The sequence below is a fragment of the Bubalus kerabau genome, chromosome 23 (genome assembly GCF_029407905.1).
Source record: "Bubalus kerabau isolate K-KA32 ecotype Philippines breed swamp buffalo chromosome 23, PCC_UOA_SB_1v2, whole genome shotgun sequence".
Lineage (NCBI taxonomy): Eukaryota > Metazoa > Chordata > Mammalia > Artiodactyla > Bovidae > Bubalus > Bubalus kerabau.
In genome coordinates this window covers 28,367,153-28,388,920 of record NC_073646.1, presented here as the reverse complement: position 1 = coordinate 28,388,920, position 21,768 = coordinate 28,367,153, and the positions used below count along the sequence as shown (strand labels likewise).

At 44.1% G+C, this 21,768-nt stretch overlaps 1 pseudogene; it reads left to right on the top strand.

The window, feature by feature from the left end:
• Positions 1 to 8,460: 8,460 nt before the first annotated feature.
• LOC129637787 (60S ribosomal protein L26-like) lies at positions 8,461 to 8,867 on the top strand (annotated as a pseudogene).
• The last annotated feature ends 12,901 nt before the right edge of the window (positions 8,868 to 21,768 follow it).

Here is a 21,768-nt window from a genome sequence, read left to right as displayed (position 1 = left end):
GGCAGAGAGGGGGTCCCTGGGCCTCCTGTCATGGAGGTGGGGAGGCTTCAGCTAAACATTGACAGGTCCGTGGCTTTGGGCTTAACCCTTGGCATCTGGGCAGGATGATTCCTCATCCCAAGAACAGATTGACACCCTGCGGGGTATTTATAACTACCCATCCTTTCTTTCCCAGGCTCCTTTGGGAAGGACAGAAGGAGATGACCTGCTGGTTGCAGAGGTTGGGGATCAGGGAAAAGTTGAATGAAAGGAAAAGGGCTTCCGTGCTGCCCAGGGAGGGGCGCACATGGTGTGTGATGCTAAGGAGTCAAGTCAGGGGCTTGAGCAGACACCTTCCTTCAACAAATACCTTCCTAGTAGCTGCTGTGTTCCAGGAAGGGTGCTGTGACTTGCTGTAAATTCACTTGTCATTCAGCAAAGAGTTTTGGGGCCCCTATTTGTCATCAACACCAGACGCAAACCCCTGCTTTTGTGAGATCTATGCACTCGTGACGTGAAACAGGCCCAGGTGGCTTAACCTGGGTCCCCCTACCCCCACCGCTGTTCCCACCCATGGGCCTCCTGGATGACATCCTCCTGCCCAGGGTTTCACACTCTCCTTCAGTCCTGCACACCCCTTCAGCCCAGGCAGGTGCAAGTGGGAGCCTGCTTGTTGGTGTGTGTGCTGGGGTTGTCACACTTGCTTGCAGGGGACCCACAAGCGGGACACACCATGCCTGTGACTCTATGGCTCAGTGGTATTGTTCACTTGTGACTCTCTGGGTGGGGGCACTCAGGGGACAAGCTGAGGTGTCTGGGGGAGCCCTTCTGAGGGTCTAGAATTTGGATAATGTTGGCAAAGGAGTGAGTGGAGCAGAAGTGAGACCAGCCACCCAGGGAGGGGCCAGGCTGGTCACTAGGTCTCCAGATAGGCCTGGACTGCCTCAGGTGGGGTTCCTACACTGACCCCAGCGATTTTCTTTCTCCTTCCTCCCTTAGCAGGTTGGCTTCTTCAAACGTCAGTACAAGGAAATAATGAAGAGAGCAAACGGACAGACTGTCCTAGAAAATGAAACAGGAGACCCCCAAGTTGTACAATAAGAAACTACCTCCTGTTGTCCTTGGGATCTGCTCTGCCCTGAGAGGTTCCCTGGCCTTCTTACTCTCACCCCAGTCAGGCCTGATGGGGAAGAAGCATTCCAAGCGAGGGGAGTTGGGATCAGCCGCTTTCTGCCTTTGGAACGATGCATTGTGTTTGCACAATGCCTTGGAGGGGCATTGGTCTTATCAAGGCTCCAACTGGAAATCCCAGGACAGGATCCCTGCTGTGCCCCCTGAGGACCTGACTTGGAATTTCTACCTAGAAATCCATGGACGAGAGCCTCAGGTTCCAGTCTCCGTTTGTCTGCTAACCACTGATGACCTCTCTAAAATACAGTACCGAGCCAGGCTTGCATCTTCATCCATCTTCGGCGGCTCCCCACCACTCGAAGTGTAACTTCTGAACTCGCCAGCTTGATGTTAGAAATCCAATTCTCTTTCTAAAAGTCTGGCTTTGGAGCACACAGCATAAGCTGCTCTGTGCCTCTCTGTCACCTTCATTTCTACAGGTGAAAGGAAGCGGTTCAGCTGAGAATCTGAGTCCAGATTTCCGGAAGTGAGTTGGGAAAGAAATGTCTGCATGTTGGAACTCGTGAACATGAACTGGTAAGCGCTGGAGGGATGAGTGCCCCTCCCCCCAGAAGGGGCATGGCCTTGATGCCACTTGGGCTCAAACAGCTCCAGAGTCTCCCAGAGATTAAAAGAGGCTCAGGGTTGGCCAGCCTGCAGTACGTTCTAAACTCAGCCCTTCATTCTGACCTCGGACTCCATGCTGGGAACTGCTGGCAGTTTAGTCTTTAGTTCCCCATTTGTTTGGAATCAGTTTGCAGTCCCCATTCTTTGAAGACTGCTGGTTCAACCCTTTCCCCAGTCCCTATTTTTTTTTTTTTTTTAAGAATGCTTCTTTAAAAAAAAAAAAGGCTGTACGGGGTCTTCTAGTTGCAGCAAGCAGGCTTAGTTGCTCCTTGGGAGGTGAGATCTTAGTTCCCTGATCAGGGATTGAACCCGTGTTCCCTGTGTTGGAAGGCAGATTCTTAACCACTGGACCACCAGGAAAGTCCCCTCACCAGTCCCTGGTCTTTTGACTACTGGTAGTGTCCACAGTTCTAGGTCCTCAGTTACTGTCGGTTTCTGTCAGTGAGCACAAGAGATAAAGACTGCTGGGAATCTCAGAAGCCAAAAAGTTGCAAAAAAAAAAAATGGTGGGAAGGGATCAAGCAGTTTCCTGCCACCTAACTCAAAGATCCCAGGGTCACAGTGGCAGGATAAGTTGGTCACAGAATGAGTTAGGTTGACAGTAGGTCACCTGCCAAAATGTCCAGAAAATTTTTATGCAGTGAGGCAAACTGTTAAATACTGTCTGATCTCCAACCAAGTGGCATATCCTTTTAGGTACTGGTGTGGCTCTGAGACACCCAAAGGCTTAGCTAATAAATAAATACACTTGAGAGAGAGATGCATAGACTCAGCTATGGCCTGGTATAGGCTCAGCTGTGACCCGATAGCTTGAAGGACTGCTTGGACTTTGGCTTGACCTTCCTGACCTCGAGAGTTTTTTAAAGTCCATTTGCAGTTCCTTATAAAAAGTTCCAGCAAAGCAGTCTTAAACTTACATAATCAATCACTACTTTTTGATTTATTCATTTTTGGCTGTGTTGGGTCTTCGTTGCTGCACCCGGGCTTTCTCTAGTTGTGGTACCCGGGCTTCTCACTGTGGTGGCTTCTCTTATTATGGAGCACCAGCTCTAGAGCATGTAGGCTCCGAAGTTGCAGCTCCCGGGCTCTGGAGCACAGGCTTGGTAGTTGTGGAGGGATCGAACCCGCAACTCCTGTATTGGCAGCCTGATTCGTTACCACTGAGCCACTTGGGAAGCCCATGGATGCCAAATGAATACCCCAAATGAAGCAGCTGATATATATGAATGTAAACCATGTGGGGCGGGCTTTGTGATGACTGAGATATTTACCTGATGAACATGCCCATTACCCAGGTCATGGTAAATGCTGTGGTTAGAAGGGACCCCATATAATGCATTTGTTGCAAAACCCCAAAACAGTGCAGGAAGCTTTATTGAATTTCCTGTCTCAGCTTTTCCTCATAGGTCTTACAGATGCAACCAAGTAAAGGGCTCAGGTACCCAAGGCGCAGAAAGCCACGCTGTGACAACAGGCGTTTGCAGCAAGGTAAGGATTTATTGCAGGGCGCCAAGCAAGGGAATGGCAGACAAGCCTCGGATCCATTCCAACCTGGTCTGTGAGTTAAAGGGTTTCGTTTTTTTTTCCTGGGGTAAGTAACAAAGAGGCTGGGATTAATCAATTCTTATGACATTTCTTTTTTAAAAAATAATTTTTAAAATGTATTTATTTTGGCTGTGCTGGGTCTTGGTTGCTGCACGCTCACTTCTCTAGTTGTGTGTGAAGCCCTCTCATTTTGGTGGCTTCTCTTGTTGCAAAGCAGGTGTGGAGCATGTGGGTTTCAAGAATTGAGGCACACGGCTCCGTAGTTTCAGCTCCCAAGCTCTAGAGTGCAGGCTCAGTAGTTGTGGCGCCCTGGCTTGATTGTCCCGTGCTGTGTGGGATCTTCCCAGACCAGGGATCGAACCCGTGTCTCCAGTACTGGCAGGTTTCCTACCACTGAGCCCTTGTGACACTTTTTAATCATAGTTTTGGAAGCTGGGATGTCTCTGGTGTAGGATTCTCTGGTCAGGTGGTCCATATGACTCGGGAGTCTGTTAGCTTATCTTGCCCTAAAGAAACAACCTGAGTTTGTACATTGATGATTTTATCTACAATAACAATTTAAGTACATGAACGACATTATCGACAGCAGCCAAATTTTAGTCATGTGACTCTGGCTGATTCGTGTTCAGTTAGCACAGAATTGAGGTTCTCTCTCTCTTTAGTCACTAAGTCCTAGAGGGCACGAAACGGGGAATAAAGTTTTGCATTAAGAGATTAATAATTGGAAAGGGAATTTGGAAGACTCAGTTTCACAGATGGTAATAAAAATATTAAGTTAATTAACAAGAGAATGAGAAGAGGCCAAGGGGAGATTCAAGGGACTTCCCAACAGAGTGAAACATTTTAAATGGCTATTAGGAATTAAGGTGAATAAGCAAATATTGATAGGAAAAAAATGAAGAGGAAACAGAAAGGGGAGAGTCACGAGACTTGTCCCAGCAGAAGGAAATCCTTAGATTTTGGAGAAATTGAAAAAGTCAGCAGCCATCTGGCCTAGAAACATTAAACATAAATTTTTCCATCTGTATTAAATATGTAAGGTCTTATCTATATGGATTTGATTACAGAAACCAACAAAGTATTCTCTAAATAATGAAAAAAGAGAAAATAGGGGAAAAGGCAAAAGTCAGATTGCAGGAATGATGATGAGAAACCTGGCCAGTCATTGCTTGGTACAGTGGTTAGGTGGGTTTATCAGGGTAAAGATTGACACAAGGGCCTTGGTTCAATCCCTCACTGATGACCAAAAGCCTTTGGCACAAGAGTGGGCCAAGTGGTCAGAGGGTGGAGAAGTTTCCAGGACTCCTTGAGAGGGAAGCCACATCCATTGGTGAAGCCCCTACACAGGCAGCAATTAGATGATGAGAATGTAAACATGTAATGATTGATAGGATTATGAAAGTTGGAATGCTGAAACAGGCTTTACATAAAGAAGCTGTGTCTCCCTCTATGGCACTGGATATTATCTTTGGCAGTAGAACACTTTTCCTATCTAGTGTGGTGGATGGAGTCTTAATGGAGGCTGCAGTTAGGAATGTAAGGCAGAGACACAAAGCGAGCAAATGCTGCTGGGAAAATGGTGCCGATAAACATATACCACACAGGGTTACCACAAACCTTCAATTTGTTAAAAAAAAAAAAAAAAAAAACAACCAAACAAAAAAACCCCTTTCAATATTTGCAATGCACAGTGAAGTACAATAATAATAAAACAAAAGGAATGTAGGGTAAAAGTTTGTAGGAGAATTGGTGGGTTTGAACAGTCTTTATAGTGATTACTTTTTTTTTTTCATTTTTGGCTGTGATGGGTCTTTGTTGCTGCTTCCAGGCTTCTTCTAGTTGTGGTGAGTGGTGGCCACTCTCTAGTTGCGGCTCACAGGCTCTAGAGCATGGGCTCCGTAGTTGTGCCGCATGGACTTAGTTGCTCCACAGCATGCGGGATCCTCCCAGAGTAGGGATCAAACCCGTGTTCCTGGCCTTAGCAGGTGGATTCTTAACCACTGGACCACCAGGGAAGTCTTCTTGTTTTAAAAAAAAAAAATGTATGTATTTGGCTGTGTCAGGTCTTACTTGCAACAAACGAGATCTTTGTTGCAGTGTGCAGGCTTCTCTGATTGTGGCCTACGGCCTCCAGAGTGTACAGGCTCTGTAGTTTCGGCTTGCAGGTTTAGTTGACCTGCATGTGGGATTTTAGTTCCTCTACTTGGGACTGAACTAGCATCCCCCGAATTGGAAGGTGGATCCTTAACCACTGGACCACCAGGGAAGTTTCCAGTTGCATTTCTTATACTTGATTATATTCCAGGGTGGTGTTCCCATGTTGAATCTCATGGGAATATTTCCCCTACCTAGTATTGCATAAAATAGAAGACATGTAAATCTTCCCTTCAAGCAATGCTAATTGGACATGCTAAACGGAAACCAGGAAGATTCCCTGAGCCCACACATCGTACAACAGAAGCCAGAGTGTTGGTGGGGACGGATTCTCCCTATGATAGCCCTGTGTGAGATAACCCTACATGGAACCTAGCTGGGGCTTATGGCAAAACCCTATGAGCAATGCCTACTGGGACTTAGGCCTAGAGAGTTAAAACAATCTAATGAACATGGCAGTGCCCAGGATAGTTTCCTCTGTTCAGTTCAGTCACTCAGTCGTGTCCAACTCTTTGTGACCCCATGGACTGCAGCATGCCAGGCTTCCCTGGTCCATCACCAACTCCCAGAGCTTGCTCAAACTCATGTCCACTGAGCCAGTGATACCATCCAACCATCTCGTCCTCTGTCGTCCCCTTCTCCTCCTGCCTTCAATCTTTCCCAGCATCAGGGTCTTTTCCAATGAGTCAATTCTTCACATTAGGTGGCCAAAGTATTGGAGCTTCAGCTACAGCATCAGTCCTTCCAATAAATATTCAGGACTGATGTCCTTTAGGATGGACTGGTTTGATCTCCTTGCAGTCCAAGGGACTCTCAAGAGTCTTCTCCAACACCACAGTTCAAAAGCATCAGTTCTTCAGCACTCAGCTTTCTTTATGTCCAGCTCTCACATCCATACATGACCACTGGAAAAACCATAGCTTTGACTAGACAGACCTTTGTTGGCAAAGTAATGTCTTTGCTTTTTAATATGCTGTCTAGTTGGTCATAGCTTTTCATCCAAGGAGCAAGCATCTTTTAATTTCATGGCTTCAGTCACTATCTGCAGTGATTTTGGAGCCTAAGAATATAAAGTCTGTCACTGTTTCCATTGTTTCCTCATTTGCCATTAAGTGATGGGACCAGATGCCATGATCTTACTTTTTTGAATGTTGAGTTTTAAGCCAGCTTCTTCCCTCACCTCTTTCACTTTCATCAAGAGGCTCTTTAGTTCTTCTCTGCTTTCTGCCACAAGGGTGGTGTCTCTACATATCTGAGGTTATTGATATTTTTCCTGGCAATCTTGATTCCAGCTTGTCCTTCATCCAGTCTGGCATTTCGCATGATGTACTCTGCATATAAGTTAAATAAGCAGGGTGACAATGTACAGCCTTGATGTACTCCTTTCCCAGTTTGGAATAGCTTCATAGTGAAATGGAAATTGCTAATCTAGGGTCTCAGTTTGGGGAAGAATACAAGGAAGAAACAGATACTCACCAGCAGGGAGACTTTCCCCCACCCCGCCTGCTCCAGGATTGACTCTGGAACTGTGTGAGGAGCTGATGGATTCTACTATCACTTGGGCAGTGCCCCATACACAGCTTTCCACTGACAGACAAAGAGTTCTTTGGTTTGTGGATGTCCATTCCAAGGTAAATGGACAAGATTCTTGTTGGAAGGCTACCAGTCTGATTGAAGAAGATAAAAAGAGATCAGCGTGGTATGTTGAATTGCATGCTGTTTTCCAGGCAGTGATGGAGGAGTTGACCCATGTTAAAAGTCCCTATGTTTTTGTTTTGTTTTCTTTTAAGAAAACAAATATCTATATTTATTTATTTATTTGGCTGTGCCAGGTCTTAGTTGTGGCATGTGAGATCTAGTTCCCTGACCAGGGATTGAACCCAGGCCCCCTGCACTGGGAGTGCAGAGTCTTAGCCACTGGACCATCCTTTGGGTTTTTAATGCCTCATAGGCAGTGGTCAATGGCCTATCCATTTGGTCAGGTGGTAGGTTAAAGGAAACCTGGACTATTAAAGGGATGTTCCTAAGGGCTGGGGAGAAGGCAATGGCACCCTACTCCAGTACTCTTGCCTGGAACATCCCATGGACGGAGGAGCCTGGTAGGCTACAGTCCATGGGGTTGCGGAGGGTTGGACACGACTGAGTGACTTCACTTTCACTTTTCACTTTCATGCATTGGAGAAGGAAATGGCAACCCACTCCAGTGTTCTTGCCTGGAGAATCCCAGGGATGGGGGAGCCTGGTCGGCTGCCGTCTATGGGGTCGCACAGAGTCGGACACGACTGAAGTGACTTAGCAGCAGCAGCAGCAGCAGCATAAGGGGTGTGATTCTATGAAAACTGGAGGAATGCATTAAATCAGGATATGTCTATGCCCACTGGAAGAACTACTTTCCAAGTTTGGAAAGTGACTGTAATTGACAAGCAGATATCCCCATGTGACCTCTTGAGATGGCCACTGGGTCCAGAAATAAGGGGACGTGAGGGCACTGTATCAGTGCAGAGATGGGCTGAATCTAGACCTGTTTTTGTACCTGTTCAATAACAAAAATTCCAACAAGTAAATTTTAAAGATCTAAATGACTTTATAAAATGATTCATGAGTCTCTTCCCTTCTATGATGATGATGATGATGAAGTCGCTCAGTCGTGTCCAACTCTTTGCGACCCCGTGGACTGTAGCCTACTAGGCTTCTCCATCCATAGGATTCTCCAGGCAAGAATACTGGAGTGGGTTACCATTTCCTTCTCCAGGGGATCTTCCCAACCCAGGGATCGAACCCAGGTCTCCCACATTGGAGGCAGACGCTTTAACCTCTGAGCCACCAAGGAAGCACTGTATCAATGCAGAGATGGGCTGAATCTAGACCTGTTTTTGTACCTGTTCAATAACAAAAGTTCCAACAAGTAAAATTTAAAGATCTAAATGACTTTATAAAATGATTCATGAGTCTCTTCCCTTCTAAGGCCTCACTAAAATGACCAAAATGAAGTTCAATCCCTTCGTGACTTCTGACAGAAGTAAGAACTGAAAAAGGCATTTCAGTGCACCTTCCCACATTCTCAGGAAGATGATGTCTTCTCTTTCTAAGAGCTGAGACAGAAGTACAACGTTCGATCCATACCCATCTGAAAGGATGATGAAGTTCAGGCTATATAAGGGCACTACAAAAGGCAGCAAATTGGCAAACTAGTCCAGGGTTACAGGAAGAAATACATCATCTACACTGAGCAAGTGCAGTGGGAGAAGGCTAGTGGCAGGACTGTCCATGTGGGCATTCACCCCAGCAAGGTGGTTATCACTGGACTAAAACTGGCAAGGATCACACAGAGATCCTTGAACACAAGGCAAGATTAATATAAGGAAGAAACAATTGAGAAGATGCGGGAATAAAGTCATCTTGTCTATAGCTTTCATTAAAAACTTTTAAAATGGAAAAAAAATTCGTGAATCAGTCAGCATCTCATGTAGCAATAGAAAGGAGCTCCGTCAAGCTGCAGACAAGAAAAGGTTTCAAAGTCAGAGAGGGAACAGAAAAAAGGAAACTATCATCAAAAAAAGCCTTGTTTTAGGCAAGGTCAGGCTCAGAGGTTAAAGCGTCTGCCTCCAATGTGGGAGACCTGGGTTTGATCCCTGGGTTGGGAAGATCCCCTGGAGAAGGAAATGGTAACCCATTCTAGTATTCTTGCCTCGAGAATCCCATGGACGGAGAAGCCTGGTAGGCTATAGTCCACGGGGTCGCAAAGAGTTGGACACGACTGAGCAACTTCATCATCATCATCATCCTTCTAAGGGGGAACAGAAGGAGTTTATCAGCAGATTTATTCCTAATGCTGACCAGGAAATTCCAGATTATCTGGTTAAAGGTTGAATTCCTGGGGAAGATTGAAACTGTAATTAGTGATGTATTAAGTCTTGGTTTGCTGATGTGGGAACCTAACAAAGATGACTCCATTTGGGGGCTCCTTTGTATCACACCTTCTAAGACATAAAATGTCAAAAAGATTGTTCTGTCTGCCAGCAAAAGAGACAAGAGACCGCAGATAGTGTTATGACAGCTTCCCTGGCGGGAAGGTGGTAAACACAGCTGGTAAATCAGATGGATGCTGGTAACCCTGGGGGCAGCAGATGGGTCCTGACAAGAATAGACTCTGATTCTGGATTGGGCTTTGATTACTTGGTGGTAGATGAGAATGTTAACAGCATTATGAAAGAACTGGAAGAGAAAATACTGCATCAATATGGATGGCTAATTGTCATTTCCTCAGACCAAGGAACTCACTCTGGAGCCTATGATGTCCAACAATGAGCAGAGAGATACCCACCTTAGAGCACTAGTTTGACAGAGAATTGGAGCTGGCAACTAAAACATTGGTTATCAGAACTTTTCTGGTGGTCCAGTGGTTAAAACTTCACCTTCCAATGCAGGGGGCATGGGTTTAATCCCTGGTCAGGGAGCTGAGATCCCATATGTCTTGCAACCAGAAAACCAAAATATAAAACAGAAGCAATATTGTAACAAATTCAATAAAGACTTTTAAAATGGCCCGCATCCAAAAAAAAATCTTTAAAAAAAAGCTGGTTGTCTAAAAACACCTGGTCTCACCACTTCATGGCAAATAGAAGGGGAAACGTGCAAGTAGTGAGATTTTCTCTTCTTGGGCTCCAAAATCATTGTGGACAATGACTGCAGCCATGAAATTAAAAGACACCTGCTCCTTGGGAGAAAAGCTATGACAAACCTAAACAGTATTAAAAAGCAGAGACATCACTTTGCCAATGAAGGTCTGTATAGTCAAAGCTATGATTTTTCCCAGTAGTCATGTATGGATGTGACAGTTGAATCATAAAGAAGGCTGAGTGCCAAAGAACTGATGCTTTCAAATTGTGGGCTGGAGAAGACTCTTGAGAGTCCCTTGGATAGCAAGGAGATAAAACCAATCAGTCCTGAAGGAGATCAACCCTGAATATTCATTGGAAGGATTGATGCTGAAGCTCCAATACTTTGACCACCTGATGTGAAGAACTGACTCGTTGGAAAAGATCTGATGCTGGGAAAGACTGAGAGCAGGAGGAAAAGGGGATGACAGAGGATGAGATGTTTGGATGGTGTCACTGACTCAATGGACACGAGCGAAACTCTGGGAGATACCTGGCATGCTGTAGTTCATGGGGTTGCAGAGGGTCAGACACAACTTAGCAACTGAGCAACAAAAAACAAAGTGGAGGGTGGGGGTAAAGGCACGAAAAGCTAGCTAACATGCCTTCACCAGTGTGTACTCACATTCAACACGAATATGAGTGGGGCTAAAGTTGTGTCCCCACTGGATATCTATGAGCAGAGAAATCTTTCTCTGCTCATCCACCACACAGCAAAGACAGTCTGCTGACACTGGGTTGTGGTGGAAGGAAAGTACAGCATTTATTGCAGGGCACCAACCAAGGAGAATGGACAGCTTGTGCTCAAAAGACCTGAACTTTCAGGGAAGGGTTTTAAAGGTAACACTTGGGGCGAAGGGTGCAGCTCCTGCACTTTCCTCCAATTGGTTGGTTGTGAGGTAGCAGGGTGATGTTTCAGGAATCTTAATCATCAACCTTCTGGTTGCAACCAGCTGGAATCTACGTGAAAAGGAAAGAAAATACAGAAAGATCTAAAGATAGAGAAAGAGCTAAAGAGTGAAAAGGAGAGAGGAACGGAGAAGGAAAGAATCAGGGAACGCAGCAAGATAGAGAAAGGAAGAAAGGAAGTTAGAGAAAGAGATACAGAGAGAAAGAGAGGGAGGAGGGAAGAAAAAGTTAGAGAGAAAGAGGGTAAAGGGAAAGAAACGAAGGAAAGAAAAGGGTAGCGAAAAAGGAAGGGGGAAAGAAAAGTGAGAAAGGCAGGAAGAGAGAGAGAGACAGTAAGAAGGAAGAAGGGAGAATGAAAGAAGGAAACAAGAAGGAAATGATAGAAAGTAAAAGAGAAGAGAAGAGGAAGGAAAGAAGATAGAGTGAGGGAAAGAAAACTTGAAAAGGATTTAAAGAGGAAAAAAAAAAAAATCAACAGAAGAGAGAAGAGAGGACTTACAGGACGCTGTGACCAGGCGCCTTGGCAGCTCCCTCCCCCTCTGTGGAAACCTTTAAAAGAACTTATCCACCACGTTCTGATTTAAGGCGATCGCCGGCGCCTCCGTTTGCACCTTCCAGGGCCCAAGAGTTCCCCACTTTGCCCCCAAAGCCTCTCAAAGTGTTGCCCAAGCCTAAGAAAGATAAAAAGTTTTTTGAACAGTGGAGCTTTTAAAACAGACTGACTGCACAACATGCAGAGCCTGCTCCTTGGAGAAAACCCCCTCAGGGGAAGTCTCACCCAGGCTAAGAGAAAAGCAGAACGGTAAGGGGATTTAGCAACAATATTAACCCCTGCCATGCTGGTTACTCCAATTTCAACGGGAGTGGCTGGCCCCCTACCTGAGGACATTGAAGGACTTGTGCTAGGGCGTAGCTCGCTTTCTTTTCTAAAAATTTCGGTGGTGCGTGGTGTAGTAGATTCTGATTATATTGAGAAATTAAAGTTTTGATCTCACCACCTACTAAAACTGTGCAAATTAATAAAGGTCAAAGAATAACACAGTTTTTGCTTTTACCTTACTATCAGACAAGAAAAACCTTGACTTCTCAAGCTAGGGTCCCAGAGGATTTGGATCTAGTGATCTAGCTTTTTGGGTACAGGAAATTACAGCTCCAAGGCCTTTAAAAGATCTTTTAATTCAAGAAATTAAAATGTCAGGGCTATTAGACACAGGAACAGACATCTCTTAACATTTCTGGGAAAGATTGACCCAGCTCCTGGCCAACACATACTACTGAAAATGAGTTGGTGGGATTAGAAAAAGTGGTATGCGGGGTGGGAATGCTGTAGAGAAAAAGGTGAGGGAGAGTTTAAAACCTTGAAGAGTAGTGAGTTCCCCGTTGCTGGAAGTATTCAAGCAAAGATTAGATGGTTGCTTGTCATCTAAAAAGCTATAGACCAGATTTAGGTTACAAAACGATAACTGGAGAAGCTTATAAAGATGTTGTGCAACACCTCTTTACTTGCTTCTCATATTTAGGTCTGCTAAAATTTTGAAAACTGATAATGCCCCTTTGAAGCTGCGGAGAGATTGTTTACTAACTCTAAATGATTTCCAAAAATTATTAGGGGACATTAATTGGATACACCCACATTTAAAACTGACTACTGCAGATTTAAAGCCTTTGTTTGATTACTTAAAAAGCGATCCTAATTCCAGTTCAAAGAGAAAGTTTACTAATGAGACAGAGTCAGCTCTTGTTAAAATAGATGAGACTTTAAATGATCAGTTAATTAGGATTAATATTACCAAAAGATGAGATTAAATTATTCTTGCCACAAAACATACACCTACAGGGTGCTTGTGACAAAAAGGCCCATTGGTTCCATCTACCAGTGACCCCAAGAAAAATAGTTTTATCTTATCTCAGCTTGGTGGCACAATTATTTATAAAAGGAGGAAAAAAGAAGTGTGGAACTTTTTAGAAAAGAAGTAGCAAATATAGTAATTCCATTCAATAAGGATCAACTGCAAGTCTTTTACAAAATAGTAATGATTGGCAAGTTGCCCTGATAGATTTCAGGGGTCAAATTTTGTTTCATTTGCCCTCAAGCCTCCACAGTAGTTAAAAGTTCAAAAATGTTAGATTGGCAGTTTGAGGATACCTGTGGAACTTTCCAACCCTATGTAGTTCCCATGCTCTACTTTACCCTATGGGGGAGGGACGTGCTGTCTCAAATAGGAGATACTCAGAGAAGGGTTTTCTCAATTTCTTAGTTATCAACAGACAGTACAATTAACAATACTTTATATATCGTTATAAATACATAATATAAATATATTTGCCTAATTACAGTTTGCCTAATCAGGTATGGGTATAAATAAAATATAATAAAGGTATGCCTAATTCTATTTATAGATCTATACTTAATTTGTATATAAATTAGTATGTATACTATATATACATATTATATATATACTATATAATTAAATGTATATTGCAGTAATATAATGTGTGTGGCTGATATTAATTGGTATAGATTGATGTGCTGTGATGATATATGTTGTATATACTGTATAATTATATTATATATGTGTGACATGTATTATTGCAGTACATTGGTTTGTGTTGGTTGGTATTAGCTGTGTACGTGTTGTATTGCTGTAATATATATTAATTAATATATTAATTATAAAGATTAATTCAAGTATATTGATTTATATATATTATATGTCAATAAGTTTATACTTGTTGCCATATATAAATACATATATAAATACATTTTGCATTTAGGTATATCTGTATACCAAAATGAGATAAGGAGGTTATACATTTATTATTTAAATTTATACAGAGACCTAAACTAAACATTAGACCTAAATTAACATATCCCTAAATTTATGTTGTTAAAACGTAAATTTTAAAAATTTTAAAAATTAAATTGACAACTGCTTGACAATTCCTTTGCCGTAAAACCCCCATAAGTGTAATTGGGGTGGCCAGACAAAAAATTGGTTTTATGGCAAAACGGCCCCCTAGAGTGGGTCCATCTTCCCGCTCAAACTAAAAAAGTAGCGGCTTCTTATCCAGGATTGATAGCTACTTTGATATTAAAGGGAAAAAGCAGAGCATTGAATTATTTGGTAAAGAGCCATCAGAAATTGTAATTCCATATAATAAGGAACAACTTGATGCTCTTCTAATGTTTGAAAATTGGCAGATTGCTATAGGAAACTATTTTGGTCAAATTTTTGCATCATTTACCTTCACATGTTTTGCTGAATTTTATATCCAGACATCCAGTTATTTTTCCTGTCAGATGTAAACAGTCTCCTATTCCAAATGCTCAGATAGCCTTTACTGACGGGTCAGCAAGTGGTAAAGCCTCCATAGTTACTAAAAATCACCAAAAGGTTTTAGAAACACAGGAAACTTCAGCTCAAAGGGCTGAAATAACAGCAGTCATAGAGGCTTTTGCTGTGTTTGCAGATGAGAAATTTAACCTTTATTCTTATTCTCAATATGTAGTCAAGCTGTTTCCACACATTGAAACTGCGGTTTTGCCTAAAAATAAAACTACCGTATTTCATTTGTTAACTAAATTACAGCAACAAATTTGAAAAAAAAATAAAATATTTTTCATTGGACACATTCGGGCTCATTCCGGATTGCCCGGCCCTTTAAATGCCTTTAATGATTTGGCTGACTTGTTAACCAGAAATACAGTGGCTACTGTGATTGAGGAGGCCAGAGCCTCTCACTCACTTCATCATCAATACGCTACTGCCTTAAGATATCAATTCCAAATTCCCAGCGAGACTGCTCGAGAGATTGTGCGTTCTTGCTTACACTGCCCCACTGTTTATAATAGTCTACCTATGGGAGTTAATCCTCGCGGTCTCAAACCTAACGTACTCTGGCAAATGGATGTAACTCATGTCTCTTCATTTGGAAAACTGTCCTTTGTTCATGTAACTGTAGATACCTTTTCTCATGTTATTATTGCAACTGCTTGTACCGGAGAGGCAGTTAAAGATGTGATACAACATCTCTTTACTTGTTTTTCATATTTGGGCCTGCCAAAAGCTCTGAAAACTGACAGTGCTCCTGCTTACACTTCTAAGTCTTTTCAGGAATTTTGTATAAAGTTTCAAATTAAACATAATACTGTCATCCCTTATAATCCCCAGGGACAGGCCATTGTTGAAAGAGCGCATCAAACATTAAAAATCCAAATTCAAAAACTAAAAGAAGGGAAGTTTAAGTATAGCTCTCCCCATCAAATCTTGCAACCTGCTCTTTTCGTAATAAGTATTCTAAATACTGATCCGGCAGGAACTACTACAATGCTTCGTCATTGGTGCCTGGAGCAATTAAATGCAAAACCATTAGTCAAATGAAAGGACCTCCTCTCAAGACAATGGAAGTGTCCTGACCCATTATTAACTAGCAGTCGAGGATGTGCTTGTATTTTTCCACAGGATGCAGATTCTCCAATTTAGATCCGCGACAGGCTGATTCGCCATGTTGCAGTCCCCCAGACATCCGGTTCCCCCATTGCTTCCATCACAAAAGAGGTGCACCGGAAGGGGAGACAAGATAAACATCGAGATCCCGGGGAGACTGATGGGGCTGCTGCAGCGCGAACTCCAACCAGAAAATAATTCTTATTCTGTTTTGGCTTGTCTACCCTCTCCTTATGTTTTTCTCTTTACCAACGATTCTGGAAAACTTAATGTACATATGACTTTCACTGGTGGACCCAATGTAGTAACTTGTGAACAATGCATGCTCTCATCCTGTTTAAACCCTCAGTATAATGTTTGCTCCTTTGTAGTGTTACAACGTCCACCTTATCTTATGATGTAACCACTTATTGATATGATAATTTTGGTCTTGCTGTATTACAACAACTACAGGATTTAATGAGATCGCGAGGGTTTGTGGGCTTGCTTATCCTGGGAATAGCAGCTTTAATAGCAGCAATTGCTTCTGTTACTGTGGCAGCAATATCATTGACTCAACAAGTGCATACTGCCCAATATGTTGATACCATGTCTAAAAATGTTTCTCTAACTCTAGCAACACAGAAAGCTATAGATAGGAAATTAGAGATGAGAGTAGACACCTTAGAAGAGGCAATAATGCATATTGGGGCTGATTACAGGCTTTAAAAGTGAAAATGGCTCTGTCATGCCACGCTGATTACCGGTGGATATGCGTGACATCTTTGAAGGATTATTGGGCAGAACATTCAGAGGCTTCCGACTGAGCTGCATCTGGCTGTTTTAAAAAATAAAAAAGGGGGAGATGCTGGGAGCCGACGTGAGGAGCTTTGCCCATGGCAAAGATCATGAGGAAGGAGGCTCGGCATAGGCAAAGGCGGGATCGAGCCTCAGGAGTCCCCCTGGAAATTCTCAAGCATCTACCCCCAAAACCAGAGTCTGCCTACTTTCTGCTTTGTGCTCTCACCTACACCTCTGACTTTACGGGGGTTTGACCCCACCACCTCTCTCTGAAAAAAGAGTTAACTTACAGCTCCAGTTAATAATTCCTGGGTGTGACAGTGTTTCAACCTACAAACTCCTTTGGAAGTCCTCTAGCCTGCCTGAATACGTTTTTCTGGCCACATGTGATTGCTCAGAGCCTCCCAACTGTGAGAGGCATGAGATATTCTAAACTGTCTAAATACAGATTCCTTTGAGCAGTTAAAAGATTGATTAGAAATTGTATTGGTGAAGGGTTTTTCACTTATTGGGCCAATGTTTGCTGCTAAGTCTCCATATCCCTTACCTGCTGTGTCCCTGGCAGTGTATTGATTAATATAATTGGTGTAAGTAATAGCTTTAATGTTTATAACCTTGGACCCTTGAGTTAATTCTTTTTCTTATTATAGCCCACCACACCTTTGCCCTGTAGGAGTGCAACTTTACCTAATGCTTTTGGAGGGTGGTGCCTGACTAATCACCTTTAGAGAAAAATAAGTTTTCTGAAGAAAGGGTCTTAAAATGTTAACAGGCCTCCGGGCCAGAAGATGATAAAATCACCTAAACTTTTACATATGATAAGTTTGCAGGAAGAAAGCCTGGCTTACTGCATGACTCTACCCCTTCCCCCATTATCCTCTATGCATAACTTAAGGTATAAAAACTACTCTGGAAAATAAAGTGCAGGCCTTGTTCACCGAAACTTGGTCTCCCCATGTTGTTCTTTCTCTCACCTTCTGGCTGAATTATTCAGCCTCTTTTCTCCACTGAATTTCCTCACTGAGCTATCCTTATTTAACCACTCTTAATATCTTTAATTAACATTTAAATAAGCTGTTGTTTCCTGATCGCCGATGCCGTCTCCCCTTCGAATTCCCTGAATTCACTGGGGCTGGACCCCAGCAGTATGTGGTCACCATCCTCTACCTGAGTGGATGTCTTAGTTTCTGCAGAACAACTCAAAGATATGTGTCAGATCATTAGGAATATTCCTTGAAGAGAGACAAGGACTCTGTTTTATCACTGAACAACTGTTTTACTGCTGTTGTTGATTTTTAATATTTATTTGGTTGTACCAGGTCTTAGTCGCGGCATGTAGAATCTTTTAATCAGGGCACGTGGGATCTAGTTCCCTGATCAGGGAGTGAACCCAGGCCCCCTGCACTGGGACCACAGAGTCTTAACCACTGGACCACTAGGGACGTCCCTAAAATGCGATATATATAATGGAATATTATTCAGCCTTTAAAAAGAAGGAAATTCTGACAGTTGCTACAACGTGGATGAAGCTCCAGGACATTATCCTGAGTGAAATAAGCCCAGTCACAAAAAGACAAACACTGCTGTGAGTCCACTTAGGGGAGACACCTGGAGTAGTCAGAGTCACAGACACGGAAGGCAGAATGTTGGCTGCCAGGGCCTGGGGAGAGGGGCGTTATGAGGAGTCGTGGTTAAATGGGTATTGAGGTTTGATTTTACAAGATGAAAAGAGTTCTAGAGATGGATGGTGGTGACGGTTGCAGAGCAAAGAGAGAGCACTTGGCACTGCTGAACTTTACACTTCAAAACAGCCAGAGGGCAAAATTTACCTTCTGTGGATTTTACCACAATTTCAAATAAAAATAAGACTTCCCTGGTGGTCCAGTGGTTACGAGTCTGTCTGCTACTGTAGGGGACACAGGTTCAGTCCCTGATCTGGGAAGATTCCACTGGTGGAGGAGCAACCAAGTCCCTGTGCCACAAGTCCTGGAGCCTGAGTGCCCTAGAGCCCATGCTCCACAACAAAAGAAGCCACAGCAATGAGGAGCCCGTGCACCACAACTAGGCAGTTGCCCCAGCTCACTGCAATAGAGCCAGTCCACTTGCAGCAATGAAGACCCAGGGCAGCCAGAAATAAAATAAAATCTCAAATGACTATATTTCTCCCTGACATCACTTTAATATGAAATACCCATCTCTCCTCGCAGCACTGCAAAGATGAACACAGTGGCTATGACTTGATCAGATTCACAATTCTCTTTCCTTCAGCACCAAATCAAGGTTGAAAGGTGTCTTGTTAACTCCAACCCCTCCCCGGCCTCCCCGCCACTCTCTGCCAACCAAGTGTACATAGACCAACTTCTTCAGGCCAGCACTCCATCAGAAGTGATCCTACCCTTTTGCCAGCCACTCAAAGGAAACATTAATTAACAGGATAAACATTAGTTACAAACAACCGAATCTCATTTTCAGTTACTCAGGCTTTCAGTGATAAAAATTTAGCAAGCACATCTACCCCATAAATGCACTGCAGAAAAGCCCAGGGCTGATTCAGACTTTCCACATCAGTGACTTCATCCAAGTATAAAGGGATATGGTTCCTAGGTCACACACGAGTTAGTCATTGCTACCTCACTGTGGTAAAGAACCCTCCTGCCAATGCAGGAGAGGCAAGAAACTTGGGTTCAATCCTTGAGTCAGGAAGATTCCCTGGAGTAGGAAATGGCAACCCACTCCAGTATCCTTGCTTGGAAAATTCCGTGGACAGAGTTACTGGTGGGCTACAGTCCATGGGGTCACAAAGAGTTGGACACAACTGAGTATGCGTGCAAGCACCACTATATATAAAACAGGTAAAAAACAAGGATTTACTGTACAACTAGGAATTATATTCAATATATTGTAATAATCTATATGGAAAAGAATATTTATATATATATACCTACATAAATAACTGAATCACTTTGCTGTACATCAGAAGCTAACACGATGTTGTATATCAAATATACTTCCATAAAAAGGAAAAGAAAAGAGTATTAGTCTTGGCTTGTCCTTCCTTAATGTACTGCTTTCAGGCCTTCCAATCCCCTCCCTGGAGTGGTGATACCCACCATGCCAGTCTTGACAAGCTGAGAGGGGCAGCTGCCCACATACCCACCAAGCAGATTGATTCCTTTGCCAGGCATCCAGAGGGCCCACGGTAGAAAGGTATTTCCATCAGGTGCCCATCCCATGATCAGAAACCACATGAGCAGCAGAAGACTAAAGTCAAGACAGAAATGTAGTAGGAACTGACACGGGGAGGCTTTCCTCTTCTCTAAGAACTACGCCTGTGGCCTGAGCCTGGGGTGTTAATGTGGCTGCAGCTTTAGGAACTTGAGCTGGATGTGTTGCTAGAGGAGGCAGCACCGTCAGGTGTGAGGAGATGGATGGGCTGGGGTGGGTAATACCAGACCAGGACCCCACCCTCTCCCCTCTTTCAATGGCGTACGTTCCATGCCAGGGAGGGTGCATTTCAACTGGTCCAGCTTGTAGCAGGACGATAGAATTCCAATGGAGAAGCAATCCACCCATCCCAGTGGGGCATCCCATCACAAACTCTAGTAGATAACACCCTTCTCAGGAGCAATGGGGCTTAGTGGTCCCAGCAGCGCCCCATGATCCATGGTGAGAATCAGGGTGATGTTCATCTCTCATGACTTCCATACATTTAAGGTGTTGGGTGTCTCAGCAGCGTTCCCCAGTCTGGCAGATGGGGTGACAGTTCCTACTGGTTGTTATTCAAAGTATTAAAGGCTGGAACAGTCCCTTAATCACCTGACCAAGGTGGTTTTCAGTTCGGTTCAGTTCATTTCAGTCGCTCAGTCGTGTCCTATTCTTTGAAACCCCATGAACTGCAGCACACCAGGCCTCCCTGTCCATCACCAACTCCTGGAGTCCACCCAAACCCATGTCCATTGAGTCGGTGATGCCATCCAACCATCTCATCCTCAGTCGTCCCCTTCTCCTCCTGCCCTCAATCTTTCCCAGCATCAGGGTCTTTTCAAATGAGTCAGCTCTTTGCATCAGGTGGCCAAAGCCCCAACATCAGTCCTTCCAATGAACACCCAGGACTGGTCTCCTTTAGGATGGACTGGTTGGATCTCCTTGCTGTCCAAGGGTACCTGTTAGTAATTTAATCTGCTATTTTAATATTTCATTCTTCCATTTCTACCAACACTTTTGCCTGCAGTTTGTGAAGGAGACAGAACCTTCATTCAGTGTCATGTTCCTTCGGCCAGTCTTGCATTTCATGACCTTTGAAATGTGACCCCCATCTCTGCCTACTCAGTGAGGGTACCTGTCCCTGGTACTCAGCCTCTCTAATTCCCTAACTGTCTGGTCTACTCAGCCACTGGGAAAAGCTCGGGTCAGGCCAGATGCAGTGTCCACACAAACCAAGGCATGTTTAGAGCCCTCACTCAGAGGGAGGAGCCAATATAATCAATTTGTCAATTCCTCACCAGCTGGGAGCTCCCTCCAGTGGATGGCCCCAGAATCCTTTGGTTATTTAGAACACACAAGATGTGCTGTTTCTGCATTAACCAAGTCAGTGTATTTCAAGGGCAATCCAGTATCATTGACAACACACCATCCCACGCAGGCACCACAACTGAAGTGTGCGTTGCTAGGGCTCATATCCGGGCTACAGCCTCAGCTTCCTGATTGCCAGGGGTGTCAGCATCCTTTGAGCCCGGAAGTGGAGGACAGCGAGAACTGACTCAGGCTCTTGCCGGCAAACCCAGATGTCTTTCCACATATCCTGACCCCACCAGTGCTTATTCATGATCATCCACCCCCCAGCTTCCCATTTTCTAAGCCGTAGGGTGAATTCCTTTAGAACAGTCCAACTGTCAGTGCAAAGTGTTAACAAACAGCCAGAGTCACGAGCTCTCTGAGTTCAGCCCCCTGGTAGCTGTGGTTCATGCCTGTTTCCCTCCAGATGGTGTCAGTGTTGAGCTGAACAGTGACTGTAGACCGGTCACCCCAACCAGTACACCAGGCATCGGAGGGAATCTCCCCCACTCCCTCCCTACAGGCCACAGGGGCAGAATTAGGGGCAGGGGAGTATGGAGGGCAGGGTCCTCGAGCCCCTTAGTCAAAGTGGGAGTTAGTGCTACAGCAGACGTGGGTGGGTGACACATAATTATCAACCTGGCCCTCAATAGGAAGGGAGGGTCTCACCATGATTGCTGATCCTTCGTGAGAGACTTCACCTGGGAGGAACGCTGCGTGCAGTGCTAGGAACTGCTGCTCTCTGCGGGTTTATGGGGTTTGTGCCTCCTTTCAGAACCGGGACCAAATTCCTAGGGGTACTCCCTTTTGCTGTCTCTGTGACTGTCCCCACCTCATATCTTCCAGAGTCACAGAGGCATCTACCTCCCAGGAAGCCCTGCTTGGGGGATGCCCAGAGCTTTAATCTGCTTCACTAGTGTCTTGGCTTCTCAAAGGTGGCTTGT